General features: G+C 40.9%; 1 protein-coding gene across 3 annotated transcripts in view; it reads right to left on the minus strand.

Moving 5' to 3' along the window:
* Nucleotides 1-18,201, minus strand: part of IGF1 (insulin like growth factor 1) — a 130,687-nt gene that overhangs the window by 24,377 nt on the left and 88,109 nt on the right. The gene's annotated exons all lie outside the window — the stretch shown is intronic.

Here is an 18,201-nt window from a genome sequence, read left to right on the forward strand (position 1 = left end):
TGAGAAATGAAGCGCAAGTGGTATAATAGTAGTTAACAAATATTGCCTACGCCCCAACGCTCTGCTGGGGTCCGATGGGCACATGGCAGTTCACGTGCACAAACTGGGCTGCATAACAGGATGGCCATATGGCCTACTGTATAGTCCCCTGTTTAAAGGTGTCCTCTGTTTGAAAGGCTGCCCAGCACAAATGTGGTTTAAAGCTAAAGAACCTTAAGAAGGGAAACAGCAGGGGTCTTGAAGTTGCCCATCAATAGTTAGGACCTGGACAGTAGACTGAGCAGGCAGACAGGTCACCTGGGCACAGTATTTGTTTCCCACTATGGTGAGATGTATTGTATTTCTTTTTTAAGTTATTGTCAATATTTCTAAATTTGCATCTAAACAGATAAAACAGCATAATCAAATTTTATGTAAATTGGAATCCCCTTTAGCCCCTCCCTCCTTTTTGGTGTTGTATAAGTGGCCACCCTAGCATATATAGATTACACACAAAAAAGGCTTGGGGCTCACTCGTGCGGATTTTTTTGTTTATAATCGTAATAAGCATTAATTGTTATAAGAATAAAAAGTAAACAGTGCAAAAAGAAGATGGAGCATAGTTAGAAAAAGAGAAATAACAACAAAGTCATTCCACAGACATCAGTGTATTAACATACTACTGAAAGCATACCTAGGTGGGGATCCTGAACTGTGGCCCTATTGCCATCATGTGATACTAATGGACCTGATTCAGGCTAGTGTAACAGTTCCCCCCCAAAACACACACACACACACACACACACACACACACACTGCGCCACAGATGGTGCGGGCAACAGGGCTGCGGAATCATAAGGAGAGAGAGCAGGGGCCTTGAAGTTGCATATTCACAGTTTATGCAAATCTGTGTTCTCTTTTGCCCCCCTTTTTGGCCATGTGTAACTGGCCACCCTCTGCTCTTCTAGCTGTCTGGTGGACAGTGTGCACTGGAAGCCTTCTGCGCATGTGCTTTGAAGGATCAGATGTAACCCGTGAGCTGCTGATATCTGCTCCATGAAAATTACAACATAATAGAACACATCTGAGTATATTACATCATTAGCCCGTGCACTGGATTAAGCTGCCATTCTGTGCTATTTTATACCTGCAGGTGCTCAAATCACATCTTATACACTGCAAGGCTGCAATCTTATATACTTACCTGGGAGTATGCCCCATTGAACACAGTTCATAACAGTGTATGTATGTATGTAAATATGCAGAGGATTGTACTTGTTAGTGGCATTGTTAATATGAGGAAAATGATACAGTTTGCAATGTTATTGTCCAAGTAATCACTAATGAAAAGCCTGTGCAACTTATAATAGACCGGAGTATCTCTAGTAATAAAATAAACATGGTTGTTTAGCCAGCAGAGCCCTGTACTTATTACTAGCCATTTTGTCACTAGCTTTAGAAATCCGAATAGTTTTCAAGCACTTTCTCCCTGGTGGGTTAAACTAAACAAACAGATCGTGTTGCCTTGTTTAGTACTTTACAAGTCACTGAAAACCCAACTAATACATATAACAGGGAAGTTAAAGCCATAGTATGGATGAGTTGTTAGGACACATACCATGGTCACAGAAATAGGAAATGGTGTCAAAATAAAGCACAGCTGGCATATTTAAGACACATGCAAATATACATAGTCATTTTGCCAATCAGACAAAAACGTCACAGAAACTCAAAAACAGATCAAGACCTTAGAAACCTCCCTAGCTCATTTTATTTTATTTAATAAAAATATACCCCGCATTTTAGAAAATTTATCACAAGGTGTCAAACAATAATATAAAGTTAAACCAACGTATTACAATAATATATTTTATTGTATGTTTTTTATTTGTTTTAAACTGCTTTGATGGTTTTTGTAGAATGAAATAGCAGCATACAAATATATGTATAAATAAAATCAATAAATATATAAAATGGTCCAAAAATGCAGAAAATAAGTACAAAGTATCACTTGATAAAACAGTAAAAAACCAGCAACTGATAAAGCAAGCAGCCAACCAGGATTACTATCACGTATCCTATTAGGAGAGATTCTTGCCAGGTATATGTAGTAGCATGAGAATTCAAGAAAATACAGATGCCCTTCCCTTTCTGCCTGACCTCTTAACCAGTAGTATAGTGGCAAATTCAGAAGTGCAGGGTCCCTTCATATTAATCACAGCCACACCCCTCCTCCCCACATTTTTTACTATGTTGTTGAGAATGAGATAATTGTTAATGCCTTCTCCCACAACAACAGACATCCTTAGGAGCCAATAAGCATAAAAGAGCAGTGTGTTAGCTACTGAGAAGAGTCCTCTTAGCAGCTAACTCACCTCCTTTCACTCTCATTGGTTCCAATGTGCAGGAAAGGACAAAGAAACATGTAAGAAGACTCTTATCAGTGGCCTCCACATTCCCCTTTCATGCTGATTGGCTCATAGGATGATGGAGGCATAGGGACCCTGCTGAGACACTGCTCCCAAAAAAGTAAGGAGTCTAAGACACCCCCTCAGTCTCTGGATGACTACACCCCTGCTCTTAACCCAGTTAAGTCATCCTGGGCACCTCCAGGTTTGGATTACTTAGAGCCCTGGCAGAGGAAGCTCCTTGCCTGAAGTACTGCCAGTGCTAGTAATCACATCAGTATTCATTAGCATTACTTAAATAGTGGAACCTTCCACTACATATGTGAGAGCCAGTGTGTTGTAATGGTTAAGGTGCTGGACTACAACCTCTGATGAAGTGGACTCTGGTCCATTAAAACTATTTTTTATTATTCCATAATAAATTAGTTCGTATTCAAAAAGCTGCAATACTTTTGGTTGTTTTTGCTGTAACAGACTAACACAGTTACCCATTGGAAAATTATTATGGGTGATATGTTTCCAAGGGAGCTGATTGTTAGACAATTATTTCTTGATACAGGACTATTTTGGAAAAATTAGAATAGGAAAAACAGATCAAAGAAGGGGGTTGAGTCTGGCCTCTGCATCCTAGTAGCATTTTGGGGTGCCAGCTGCCTCTCCCTGGAGATCCAAAGTGGGGCAGGGATGTTGTTGCCTGTTGAATTGTTAAAGCTGTTGCCTCCTCCTATGTTCAACCTGTATATTTGTAAATGAACTGCAATATTACAAAATGACTTAAGCCTCCAAGAAGGAAACCAAACTTGAGAAAGTGCCTCTTGAACTTGGAGATGTGGTATGAGTGTAGCAAAAATCTCTGTGTGTAAGTGCGTGTGTGGAATATGCAGTGCAAAATTTATTTGTCTGGAGGCATTTTGACTATACTGATGTTTAGTTTGGTTAATCAGTATTTAATATTTATCTAAATAAATAGATATTGAGACCTATCCCAGTCTGAGTCTGTGTTGGAATTGCTTTTTAATATATATATTTTTAAAAAACCTATTTTTCTTTTAAACAATATGTTTTTAAACCCTTTTTTAAAAGATGTCTTTAAAACTTTTTTTAAAAAATGTTTTAAAAGTTATTTTGTTTTAATGTATTTTAAGGTCTGTTTTTATGATGTTTTAAAGTGTTTTTAGTGCTTTTGTTTGCCGCCCTGGGCTCCTGCTGGGAGGAAGAGCAGGATATAAACAAACAAACAAACAAACAAATAAATAAGTAAAATCTAAATCAGCAGACTGAAAAAAATGAGCTTAAACTAGGAAAATGAACAAGCCACAGTGGCTATGTTCTACCTTCACTGTCAGAGGCAGTAAGCATCTGAATACCAGTTGCTGGGAATCACAAGAGGGGAGAGGGCTCTTGTGCTCAGGTCCTGCTTGCGGGCTTTTCACAGGCATCTGGTTGGCTGCTGAACAGGATGCTGGACTAGATGGGCCACTAGCCTGATCCAGCAGGCTGTTCTTATTTCTTGTTGAAACTATTCTCTTTTGAAGCATTTCCTCTGTTTTCAAGATCAAAATAAATGGCCCTTTGTCTGATTTTGTTTAGGTTCATTCATGTTATTGAAATTATTTCCATTACAACCAACTTTCTGGGAAGTGCCAGATTGACTTGGGATGCAATTGTCCATGTATCTGAATAATGAATCCATATAATTCATGTTAAGTAGTGAGCATATTAGATCACTGTTCACATGATTTCTCTATTATTATTATTTATTACATTTGTATACCACCCCATAGCTGAAGCTCCCTGGGCGGTTTACAACAATTAAAAGACATTAAAAACAAATATACAAATATACAAATTTGAAAACACATTTGAAAAAAAAACAATTTAAAAACACATGCTAAAATGTCTTGGAGAAGAGGAAAGTCTTGACCTGGTGCTGAAAAGATAACAGTGTTGGCGCCAGACACACCTCATCAGCAAGTTCACTCCATAATTTGCCAGACTCCCAGCTTCCCTCGGAGTAGGCACCCGGAGGAGGGCCTTGGATGCTGAGCATAGTGTATGGGTGGGTTCGTGTCAGGAGAGGCGTTCCATCAGGTATTGTGGTCCTAAGCCATGTAAGGCTTTATAGGTTAAAACCAGCACTTTGAATCGAGCACTGAAACATGCAGGCAGCCAATGCAAGCGGGCCAGAATCGGGTTTATATGTTCGAACCATCAGGTCCCTGTTACCAATCTGGCCGCTGCATTTTGCACAAGCTACAGTTTCCGAACCGTCTTCAAAGGTAGCCCCATGTAGAGTGCATTGCAGTAATATAACTTGGAGGTTACCAGAGCATGGACAACTGAAGCGAGGTTATCTCTGTCCAGATAGGGGCGTAGCTGGGCCACCAACCGAAGTTAGTAGAAGGCACTCTGTGCCACCGAGGCTACCTGAGCCTCAAGTGACAGAGATGGTTCTAGGAGAACCCCCAAGCTACGAACCTGCTCCTTCAGGGGGAGTGCAACCCCATCCAGGACAGGTTGGACGTCCACCATCTGGTCAGAAGAACCACCCACTAGCAGCATCTCAGTCTTGTCTGGATTGAGCCTCAGTTTATTAGCCCTCATCCAGTCCATTGTCACAGCCAGACACTGGTTCAGCACATTGACAGCCTTGCCTGAAGAAGATGAAAAAGAGAAATAGAGCTGCGTGTCATCAGCATACTGATGGCAACGCACTCCAAAGCTCCGGATGACCGCCAAGTAGGAGCGGAACCACTGCCATGCAGTCCCTCCCACTCCCAACTCAGCCAGTCGTCCCAGAAGGATACCATGGTCGGTGGTATCAAGAGCAGCTGAGAGATCAAGGAGAGTCACACTCCCCCTGTCTCTCTCCCAACAGAGGTCATCATACAGGGTGATCAAGGCTGTTTCCATGCCAAAACCAGGCCTGAAACCTGACTGAAATGGATCCAGATAATCGGTCTCACCCAAGAGTGTCTGGAGCTGGCCTGCCATCACTCGTTCAAGGACCTTGCCCAGGAATAGACCTTGTCTATCATGCAGCCTGGTCAATAATTATTGATCAGGAAAAAAAGGGAGGGCAGTGTGGTATAATGGTTACAGTGCTAGGGACCCCAGTTCAAATCCTCACTCAACCATGAAGCTCCATTATTTATTTATTTATTACATTTATATTCTGCCCTTTCTCCTAGAAGGAGCCCAAGGTGGCCAAAACCCCCCACTAAAACAGCTCTAAAACATATTAAAACCAAACATCTATAAAAACTTATTAAAACCAAACATCTTTAAAAACACACTAAAACAAAACATTTTTAAAAACATTAAAATAAAACATCTTTAAAAATATCTTTTTAAAAAAGCTTTAAAAAATCTAAAAAAGAAATTCCAACATACACGCAGACTGGGATAAGGTCTCTACTTAAAAGGCTTGTTGAAAGATGAAGGTCTTCAGTAGGTGCTGAAAAGATAGCGGTGGCTGTTTAATATTTAAGGGGAGGGAATTCCAAAGGGTAGGTGCCACAACACTACGGTCTGCTTCCTATGTTGTGCAGAATGGACCTCCTGATAGATGGTATCTGCAGGAGGCCCTCACCTGCAGAGCACAGTGATCAACTGGATATATAAGGGGTAAGATGATCTTTCAGGTATCTTGGTCCCAAGCTGCAAAAGGTTTTGTTCACCAAAACCAGAACCTTGAACTTGGCCTGGTAGCCATGGGTAGCCAAGCTCCATGGTGTCCTTGGATCAGTTATATTATCTCACTGTCTTAACCTACTTCACAGAATTGTAAGGATAAAAATGGGTAGGGAACTACTGTATATACTTCACATTGAGCTCTTTGGAAAAAAGGTGAAATATAAAGTAATTTTAAAAAAATCATACTCATCACCACATGCAGAAAATCTTTCTGGCTGTGAACCAGAAGCCTACTTAGTATCTAGCCAATTCCTTTTTGGTGGAAGAATGGGTAGAAGCACCTCCCCCATGGACCAAATATAATATCACCACAGTAATGCCCATACATCCTTAGGCCTGATTTGTACAATCTATCTCCTCTTATTGATAGGGACGAACTATGGAAATTTAGCATTCATGCATATGGGTCCCCATGCAGAGAGCCTGCATAATCTACTACAGTGGGTGTGCCTGCCTGCTCCGCCAGAGCTTGGAAAAGTTACTTTTTTGAACTACAACTCCCATCAGCCCAATCCAGTGGCCATGCTGGCTGGGGCTGATGGGAGTTGTAGTTCAAAAAAGTAACTTGTCCAAGCTCTGCTGCTCCCTCATCATGGGAATTGGAAGGCTTACCCAGTAAGCATCTGTCTTAGACTTACTGTGCTAACATCACTGTGTATAGGTGTAGGTATAGGGGTAGCTGTTCAAATCAAATGAGTGTGGGTTTCATTGACAGTTACCCAGGATTAACAACAGAGGACCAATGAAATAACTGAAGTCTGGGATTAATATGATTAGAACTTGTAATTCCCAAATCCATTCCCACTCAGCTAACTTCCTTTACCATCTTCCTTCTTCTCTCTCCCAACTATCAACTGACTGAATTCTTATGGCCACCCCATTTGCATTGGTAACCTCAAGACTTGATTAATACAATGCGCGCTGTGCAGGGCTACCCTTGGGCCTGCTTCAGAAGCTCCAGCTGTGCAAAATGCTGCCACTGGTCTGTTGATGGGGGCAGACTATCACCAGCACACAACATCAGTGCTGAAAAGCTTGCACTGCCTGCCCATATGGTACTGGGCGAAGTTCAAGGTTCTTGTATTAATTTAGAAGATCCTTAACAACTTGGGTCCAGGATCCCTTAAGGACCCTGGATCCCTTATATCCCTGCCTGATCACTGAGATCTTCACGGGGAGTCTCTGTTAATGGTCCAGGTTCCCCAGGGCCCAAGATGAATAGCTTGTAACCACCAGAAGCTGTGCATTCAGTAATGTGGGCCCGGTTTTGTGGAACTCCCACCTAGCTGAAATTAAACATTTCCCCTTCCTGTTGAAGTTCAGGCACTTGACAAATACCTTTGTATTTCAGCAGACAAATGCCTGCAAAGTAGGCCCTTCAAGTGAGTGCAACCTCTTGTAGGACTGGTTGCAAACCTACCACCAGAGTAGTTGGTTACCTCACCCACAGTGCCACCATCTCGTCTGGAATAAGCTTCATGTTTTTCACCCTTATTCAGCCCAAACCCGCCTCTAGACACAGTTTCAAGTGTTCAGATGCCTCCCTGGGATGCATAAATAGAAAAGAGAGGTAGAGCTAAATGTCATCTGTGTACTGATGAGACTTCAGCTCAAACCTCCAGTAACTTCCTCAGTGGTTTTATATGGATATTGAAAAGCATGAGAGACAGTACTAATTACTATTATAATGATTCTAATAAATACTGAAATAGTGTGGTGCCCTGCTATCACACTGCATGTTGTTCCCTTATACAAGACATTTCTCTTATTATTGTGACCCAGTTTCAACACTCCCCTTGCTGCCATTAATAGGATCTGTATGTTTACACTGCCTTTGGAATTGCTGACTACAGCATGAACAAATGAAGTCCCCTGCCTTCAATTACTGAATATTTTATCCATACTCGAGGGTGTTATTCCCCCTCCTCAGCTGCCATGAGGTCTCTAATTGTATAGGTCAAGGTGATATTTTGGCTAGCAGTTCAATCTATTGTTGTCAAATCTGTGTTACTTTTGCGTGGAGTAGAAGCTGCTATTATGCTGAATCATGCCATTCAATTGGCTCTTGTGAAAACAGTCATGTTTAGAATTCCACTCTCTGAACAGCTGGCTTCTGAAGCAACAAAACTTCACTTTAAACTGGGCAGGGCCAGTGATGTAATTCAGAAATGCTTTGTCTACGCTAGATTTTTTCCCCTCATGTAAGATTTTCTTAGTCATTGGTGCCATCATTTCAGTTTTGTTATGAGCTCTACCAAAGCTTAACTTGCTTTCATAAAAGACTCTTAAATAGTAGGTTCAATTTCCTATGTCTGTTGAACTATAACATTATATTTGACACGGGGCTGCTGCCAAACCTGTCAGTCTTCTGTCCAATTTCCCACCTTCTCCCTAGTAGGAGAACACCAGTGTTAATGACATCATCATGTTCTGTATAAATCACATGACAATCATATGATAATAGGAGTGAGTCTAAAAGTTATGGCGCTCATGGGGAGAGTTTGCATGGGTGGAAATCCATATTTAGTCAGATCTATCCTGTGAGGACATTAAAACTACCATGCCACCATTCTCTAGTCTAGTTGCAATAAGTAAATAAATAAGGGCCATCAGTATCTGATCATTTGCGTATTTCAGAAGCCACAGAAAAAGTGGATCATTCTACTTAATTAGCTGGATTTCTAAGGAATATACATGTTCCCTGAATTATTATCCCCCCCAAAATCATTGTACATAAAACAATTATCCATAATACATAGGTAAAACCAACAAATATTAAAAACAAGTATACATTGTGCATCTGAATAGATTTGCTGCAATAAAATAAAGTTTTAGCGGATGTCTAAAACATTATGCTGAGGGTGCCTTCCTAATGTTAATAGGTCAGGAGTTCCAAAGCACTGCCATCCTGAAACATCGACTCCTACATTCCAAGTAAACCACCTTTATAAAATTACAGAGGAAGCTGCCTTATCTGGGTCAGATTATTGATCCATCTACCTCAGTACTGTCTACAATGACAGGAAGCAGCTCTCCAGAGTTTTAGTCAGGGAACACCCACCCTACCTGGAGGTGCAGGGATTGAACCTGGGACCTTCTGCATGCAAACCAGATGCTCTGCCACTGAGCTGTGGCCCTTCTCCAAGCTTAGTTTAAAAAACAAACCCAGAGCATTAGAAACTGAAGCATTCCCATCATTTTTGGAAGGGCCTTTAAGGCGGGGATCCTCCTGGCATTTTTGTTATCATGCTTTCATATAGAAGAGGATGAGAATACTGTCGCTAGAGCAACAGAGAATGCAGGAATCTGTATTATAAGCAACAAAAGCTCAACAGCTTCTTTTTCAAGGGGAAAATAGCATCAAAGGAAGGATTTCGACAAGAGAATGGGTAGACGGAGTGATGAATCCTTTCCCTTCCCATTGCTTCTCTGCTCCAAATTGCTGCTCTTAAGGTCTCCAAACATAGGGTTACAAATCCTCCTCCTGAAATTGCTTCTACTTTGGAAAAGCAGTCATCAGTATAAAAAGCAGTACCACATGTAGTTAGACGCACCAAGAAGGATCACAATAAACAATTTAGTGCAAGCAGAATATTACCAGAGAAGCCCCAACTAAAAGTTCTTTGCAGAAGGTCAGAAGGATATAGAAGAAATAAAGGAAATGTTAGTTAAGTGGAAACACTGAAAGATTTGGACTTCTGAAGTTAGGGAAATAATATAATTTAATCTTACTGATTTGTCACAAATTTGGACAACACTTCTATCCTGACGACTGATCTAGAAGCCCATTTCAAACTGTGTCATGTGCTATAGAATCATAGAATAGTAGACTATTGACTAGTTGAAAGGAGCCTTTAAGGCCATTGAGTTCAACCGCCAGCTCAGTGCAGGAATCCAAGTTAAACATACCCGACAGGTAGCTGTCCAGTTGCCTCTTGAATGCTTCCAGTGTTGGAGAACCCACCACCTCCCTAAGGAATTGGTTCAAAAATCCTTCCTGCAGCTGAGCTATATAGTCACCCTTTTGATTATTAATGCAGATATTAATGATGAATATAGGGACTGCAGTTCCAGCATACTGAGTCCTTGAAGTGGTGTTCCACATTCATCACATCCGCTGTGTGGGCTAGTACACACAGCAGAATTTCAGGGGGTCCTGGGATATTTCTTTTCCAATATCCATGCTAACTGCTGCTGGTGCAACAAACAATTACTTGGCCAGATAATGGTTTTACTGTCTGGTGCCTTTGTGTGTCCTATAGCATGCAACTAGCCAGTGTTTTGAGGAAGTTTATAGTTTATAGTTTATAGGCTTTTTAAACATTTTAAATTTAATTTTAAACCTAATATGGATTTTAATTTATAAACTCATGGCAATTCTATTTCGGATTTTTATCATGTTATATTTTTCACACTTGCTCATATTTTAATTGTGATTTTATTTGTTGTACACCGCCCTGAGAGCTTTCTGCTATAGGGCGGTCTAGAAATGTAATAAAATAAATAAAATAAAATAAAAATAATAGTATGCTATATTGACTTTTGTACCTCTTATTCAGTTCCTTTTGCAAACTACATTTCCTGCTGTTCAGATTTATAGATCAAATTCAAGGCATTAACAGTAGAAACGGAAACTCCAATGTTGCATCTCTGATGCAGCATCAATTAACCAAGATGCTCAGAATCTTTGCAGTTGCACTCCACATTTGTTGTTATGTGCCTTCAAGTCAATTTACGACTTATGGCAACCCTATGAATCAGTGACCTCCAAGAGCATCTGTTCAGATCTTGTAAGTTCAGGTCTATGGCTTCCTTTATGGAATCAATCCATCTCTTGTTTGGCCTTCCTCTTTTTCTACTCCCTTCCATTTCCCCCAAGATTATTGTCTTTTCTAGTAAATCACGTCTTCTCATGATGTGTCCGAAGTATGATAACCTCAGTTTCATCATTTTAGCTTCTAGTGATAGCTCTGGTTTAATTTGTTCTAACACCCAATTATTTGTCTTTTTTTGCAGTCCATGGTATGTGCAAAGCTCTCCTCCAGCACCACATTTCAAATGAGTTGATTTTTCTCCTATCCGCTTTTTTCACTGTCCAACTTTCACATCCATACATAGAGATCGGGAATACCATGGTCTGAATGATCCTGACTTTAGTGTTCAGTGATACATGTTTGCATTTGAGGACCTTCTCTCATAGCTGCCTTCCCCAGTCCTAGCCTTCTTCTGATTTCTTGACTATTGTCTCCATTTTAGTTAATGACTGTGCCGAGGTATTGATAATCCTTGACAAGTTCAATGTCCTCATTGTCAGCTGTAAAGTTACATAAATCTTCTGTTGTCATTACTTTAGTCTTTTTGACATTCAGCTGTAGCAAACTCCATTGAGTACTCACAGGCAATTCTTAGTAAGTTTTAGCTGTTTGCGAAATAATAAATATTGGCTAGCCAGCTGTGCTACAAAGGAAAAATGGATCACCTGCCATCAAAGTAGCCCACTGGAGGTGAGGGAGCTCAGATTCCAGCCCACCAGGCAGAAATTTTCCCCTCTCCTGGGATATGGAATAGAATATCCTGGAAACAGAAACACTCTACACTGCAACATTTTGTTACAAGTTCCACTTGTCTGCTTTACATTCCTGTTTTGAAAAAAAGTTCTCTACTTGTCATGTTGCCAATGATGATGCAAACTCTTGATGAAGCACTTCAGCCTCATTTGAATTTTTTAAAAAAGTTTACTCTGGATTTGACCACCTGACTGCTTTGTTTTAAACTTGCCTTTAAGTTTTAGCAATAACAGTTGTAAAATGAGCGTATCTGTATTCTGTAATGGTTTCTCTTGGCCAAATGCAGCATTATGTTTACATGCTGAATGAACATACTTGCATGAAGCTCTGATTCGTTTCGCAAAATAGTTACTGGAAAACATTTTGTTCTCATAAATCCTAAGGGAATTATAACTAGGCAGCATGTATGCTGAGTTTGCAAGGAGAATATAAGGTGTCTATCAAAATGCTAAGGCTGCAGTCCTTTAGCTACAAAACCTGGGAGTAAGCCCCACTGAACTCAATGTTCAGTGTATAGCTTGCACTGTAAAATACTCTCTTTGGGCAAGCTTTCAGAAGTTACGTGATTGGGTTCCTTCCTTGCTCCATTTTCTGTTAATAGCTCTGTACCGGTTTGCTACGATTAGTTAATTTGTCTTCTTGACACTGCTATCTCATTTGCTGCTGTACATGCTACTTTTAATATTCAACAGTTTTGACTGTGTGTGTGTAGGGGGGTGTTTTTTGCTTCTTATTTTGTCGTTAGCAACCCTGATTTTTTTTCCTGAAAAGGAAAGGGGGATACACATTGTAAAGTTACTTACAGCATAAGCCTATACATGTCTACTGAGAAGTAAGTCCCATTAAGTTCACTGGGGCTTATTCCCAAGTAAGTGGGTATAGGATTGCAGCCTCGGTTAGAGGATTTCAGGTCTAGTCACTGAGCCTGCTGCAAATTAAAATGATCATGAAATAATCTATGGTTGGATGGAGTTACTGCATTATTAGTATGGAAAAAAACAGAGGATCAATGCAGGCATGGCACGTGCAATCCAAAATGAGGCTGGGCATTGGTAGCCTGTATTGGTCAGTCATTTGCTGGGGCTACCTACACAACAAAATGGGTTAATCAACAAAATTGGAGCTGCCTCTTGCAGGTGCTCCTTCTCCTCCTTGCTGCTGCTTACTTACCCTTCCAATCCACAATCTAGATAAAAAGGAGCCCAAAATTTGATGAAAGAAGACTGAAGACATTGATGATGTTGGATGCCATGACCCTTTCTTAAAGAGAAAGCAGCACTGGAAGGTGGAGAGTAATAATGATATAGCAAAAGTAAAGATGTTCAGATGATGTGCAAGGTAGTGATGAGGAGGAAAAGGAGGAGAGCCAGTGATGCTAGCATAGGAAGGTGCTGGGCAATTTCCTAACCTCTACAGTTCCTCTTTTGAGATATTATTAGAACAATATGGAACAAAGCTACATATAACACCAAGCATTGTTGCTCAAGAATTGTTCATTGTTAAGCATCTTGAACCACCATTTCTTCATGGTTAGCCTTCCCCAACCTAGAGTCCTCTAGATGTTTTGGACCACAACTCAGATCAAGACCAGGCGGCACAGTCAATAAGAATGATGGGAGTGGTTGTCCAACTGGAGGGCACCAGGTTATAGAAGGCTGTCCTTGGTGATTAGCACTAAAGGGAGAATCTTAGCAGAACCTGGAAGTGGGGTCTGGGAGCTTTGTCTGGGAAGCAGGATATAAATCAAATGAATGAATGAATGAATGAATGATATATAAGGGGCTCCTCTAATATTTGTATGAGGTTAGTGACCATCCTGGAATGCCTGGATGATCTTGGTCTTACACAGAAAACCTTGCCAACATCTTTGCAAGCATTGTGGAAGAACGGGTTATAAAATCAACAGGCTGTGTTAATTTTTAATTTGTTCACTTGATATGTCTCATAATGGGTCAGGGCAACAGACTTTCCTTTCCAAGGAATCTGCTTCCAGTGGCAAATTTTTAAAAAATTGCTTAATCTTTTTTTTAAAAAATCTCATTCTCTCAAACTTGGTGTAAACTCTGTACTTTGGAAAGTGTTTACTCTCGCACATAGCTGCACTGCACTATGTCCTCTTTCTAAGGCTGCTGTTGGGAAGCTGTTAAGTCTACAAAGCACATGATATGGCCTGTATCCTCTACACAGTAGTTTCCGGAGCCAGCTGGGAGGGTGTGAAGAGCAGGACCTATAGGCAGTATTGATCTGTGATCTGAGGCTGACATTTTATAGCATTCAGGATTCTTTGGAGATGAGGGCCAAAAGAGAGTGGGAACTGATATGATATATTGCTTTAGACCAATATAATGCTCTAGAGGGAAAGTGTGTTGCCAACATATCAGAGTTTACAAGCTTAGGTCAGATTCCATGGCTGGAAACCGGTAGGCTCTGCCAGAAAACAAATAGGATACTTTGGCAAGAAAAATGCTGTGTTGTACACAAAAAGTCATTTTGAAGGGAATTGCCAGATTTATTATGGACTGCGATAAGATAATTAGAAGCTGATAGAGATGATTGTTGCATTTTTGGTTCAAAAATGAGCAGTGAGGAATAACAGATGCCAAACATTTTTATATGGCTAGCCATAGGCATTTGCTGTTTTAGATAAGGTCCAAGGTCTGCACTACCCCCACCCCCGTTTTCCTTTTCTACTCTCTCACTTCTCACAGTCTGCTAAAGTACTAAATCCAAAGGATAACTACATTCTGATTCACACTTTATTGTCGTATGTGCAGATCCAAGTCAGCTGCTATCAGAATTCACAGAATTCACAGAAAACAAATTGCTCAAGCATTCCATTGAACTTGGTGGGACTTAATTCTGCATATGATTCAACTGATGTCTGCCTTTTAGCCACTTTGGAATTCCCTTCCTCTGGAGACTCATCAAAATCTAACATCTGCAGGTTTCAGCATATAGTGCTTTTATTCAACTAGTTTTGGTCAACTCGTTACTGCCATACACTCGAGATCGGGTGGGCTATAAGTCAGAATTTATTTCCTGTTCTCCATACACAATGTCTCAACAATGACACTGAAGCCTTAGTTGGTGCTCACCCCTGAATATTTTCAAATATATCTTAATAACCTTCCTATGGGATAGAAAGATCTATCAATTTTGGTTCTCTTGGTTTCTCATTCTTCCAATCTTAAATGCACTTTCCCATATTTTTGCAGTAATTTGTGATTTTTTTTTTAAAAAAATCCTCCTGAACATTCTCCAGAATTTCTCCCAATACACATTTTTGTAGGCAGTTTTGACTTTTGTACACATTTTTATTTTATTTATTTATTTAATTAATTTCTTAGTCACCCATCTGGCTGGCTATCCAGCCACTCTGGGCGACGTACAAAATAAACATATCGATCAGTGGCGTCACTAGAGGGAGTGCGGGGGGTGCAGACCTCCGGTGCGTGCCCTCCCAGGGGCATGGACGAGGTGGCTGGGCTTGTGTGCGCACGCCTGCGCCCACACACTCAAGGCCAGCCACCCTGTCTATGCCCCTAGGAGGACGCACGCCGGAGGGGCACCCATCCGCAGAAGGCCTGGGAACGCTGGCACACCTCCCTTGCCCCGTCGATGCTGCTCCTGCTCCCGCTGTCGTCCGCCCGCCCGCCCGCCTCCGAGGAGGAGTCAGCGCAGCCTTGCCGGGCAACGGCGCAGGGCGGGGTGGCTCTGGGTGTCACCCCCCTCATGGTGACACCTGGGTGAGGGCCGCACCCTCCGCACCCCGGTAGGGACGCCCCTGATATAGATATAACAAACATTAAAAATCTGGACACAAGATAATAATGCATTTTTGCATGTTATTTTCACATATATTCATTTTTATGCACACTTTGCCCTAATATTTTATTTATTTATTTATTTATTTATTTATTTGAGTTGTATCCTGCCCTTCCTCCCAGCAGGAGCCCAGGGTGGCAATATATTCATTTTTGTAAACATTGTTTGGTTGGTGAACTTCATTGCAATGTTTGAATTACAAATTTCAAAGGATGGCTGCGTTTCAGTCTCACATTGCTTTGGAAAGTGTGAATTTGATATATTTGTCTTGAAATGCGAACTGAATCAAAATTCTCACTTATCTCTAAGATAGAGACATGCTTTTTTAAATATCAAGGCTGAATTTTTTCAGAATCTAAATTCCATGCCAAATATCATGCTCTATAAAGAATTCAGCACAGTCTGAACAGCTCTGATCATCACTTGACAAATATTTTGTGTCATCAACACCATTGGGTCCACAGTGGGGTCCATTGACCCCAATCAGAGAAATGCTAACATATGCACTGCACACCTCTGTTGTATTTTTAGATGAGGGTTGAGAAGAAAAATTAAAAGGACTCTGTTTATGACAATCTGATTATTTTTTCACTCCAGTTTTTCCTAATAACTAAATACAGGGAAAGTCCAGAAAAAAACTAGTTTGGGAAAAACGAAGGCGTGGCAAAAACCATTATTAAGGGATGAAGGATTTAATCCATGCTACATGGGATCTTAAAATGCTGTTTACAAAAACTAAGGAAGGAAATGGGCATTGGGAATAGACTGGAATAGCAGGAAACAGTCTGGAGGAATGCCTGCTTCGTCTCATTACCCCCTTGTAGGCATCCTTGCTGAGGAGGAAAAGTGCAAAGCTGCACTCCGCTGTGGTGGTAAACAACAAGCAAACAAACAAATTTTACACTATAATGATACCCCATACAGTCACCTTTCTGAGGTGGACTGTCTCACCTTGTCCAATGTTAGGGCCAGCCCCTGCCTTCTTCAGCACTCCAAGGGGGTAAATCCCCCTCTCACATGTTACAGTATAATGCTATAACCAAAGACCCATCAGTCTATGTTGCCTTTCTTCATTTTGTTAGGGGCAGTGGGAGACAGAGAGCGAGACTCATAGACCCTTTACAAATTAGATCATTAACCACTCAGTTAGCTTTTCGTATGAGGATAATAGGTGCAATCTCAAGAAAAACAAATACATGAGGACCTCTCCACACGTCCTTTTTATTTTGCATTCATGCTGAAGTGTACTCATACTGTTATTGGGGTGATCACACACAATATCACTTTCAATAGCTTGGGGCGGTCACACTTTCATTTGCCATCAGTGTATATCCTGTAACTTCTTGCTGATGTCCCATAACATTTTGTACTACAAATGTTCTGGTTTATTTTTGTCCCGCTTTTGGTTGATGTAACTCCTCTGGACAGCAATAACGTGGAGCACTGCGAAAGCATCTCAGAACAAACAATCCACTGCTAATGCAAGAACATGTTGCAAAGAACAATGTTGCAGAATATACCTACATAATAAAACACCAGTCTGGAGACCAATGTCTAGCCATGCTAATATTAGGACAACCAAATATTAGGTTTTTGGTTTCACAATGGACTCATGTTCTGATTAGTACTGGAAATGGATCTAAATTACTGCTATCTTGTATATATTCAGCTATACTGCTCTGTCCCTTTAGCCTTTAATACAACTTGTACCCTATACCCCATGTTTTCCTAACGTGCTCCCCCACAATTCCATTTAAGACTATTATGAATTGCAGGCTTTTCAACTCACCCCACACCATCCTTTGTAATCCTCACCCACCCATTTTTACAATTTTGCCTAACATCCCAGCCTGATTGTGTTGTTGAACCTTGACAACAGATTTTGGGTTTTACATAGCTGTTAACTTAATTGGTTTGTTAATGGTTTTATAAAGTTGCCTGTTAGGACTCCTAACACAGACATGCAGCTGGAATTTTCCTAGACCAGGTGCGGAGAACCTTTGGCCCTCCAGATGTTGCTGAACTATAGTTCCCATCAGCCGCAGCAAGCATGGCCAATGACAAGGGATGATGGAAGTTGTAGTCTAGTAACATCTGGAGGGCCAAAGGTTCCCCACACCTGTCCTAGACCAAAGGAAGATGGGAGGGAATCTGGGTTGTACTTAAGGAGATGTACAGAGCATAGTAAAGTTTCTATGCATTAATATATGGGTGGGGAATCTGTGACCCTCCAGATGTTGAACTACCGTTAGTCAAAACCACCATGGCTAATGCTCAGGCATCATGGGAGTTGCAGTCCAGCAGAACCTGGAAAGCCACAGGTTTGCCATTCCTACCTTAATACAACACACTGATTGTTGCAATAAACCTGAAAGCTTCACCACTTCTTTGTTAAGCCTTTAGTTGGTGATGATAAAGGTATTGTCCCACTCTAGCCTTTGGATATCTTCTAGATGAGTTAAGTCACAAACTATCCTGTTAACTTGACCTAATGAACTAAATAAAAGAGAGGATTTCCATTTGCAAGTATGGAAAGTGGAATCATAGCCTCCAATTTTAGGTCTTTTGAAATCTGGTGTTGGAGGAGAGCTTTGCACATACCGTGGACTGCGAACAAGACATATAATTGGGTATTAGAACAAATTAAACCAGAACTGTCGCTAGAAGCTAAAATGATGGCACTGAGGCTATCATACTTTGGACACATAATGAGAAGACATGATTCA

This window comes from Rhineura floridana, chromosome 8, assembly GCF_030035675.1.
Source record: "Rhineura floridana isolate rRhiFlo1 chromosome 8, rRhiFlo1.hap2, whole genome shotgun sequence".
Taxonomy (NCBI): Eukaryota; Metazoa; Chordata; class Lepidosauria; order Squamata; family Rhineuridae; genus Rhineura; species Rhineura floridana.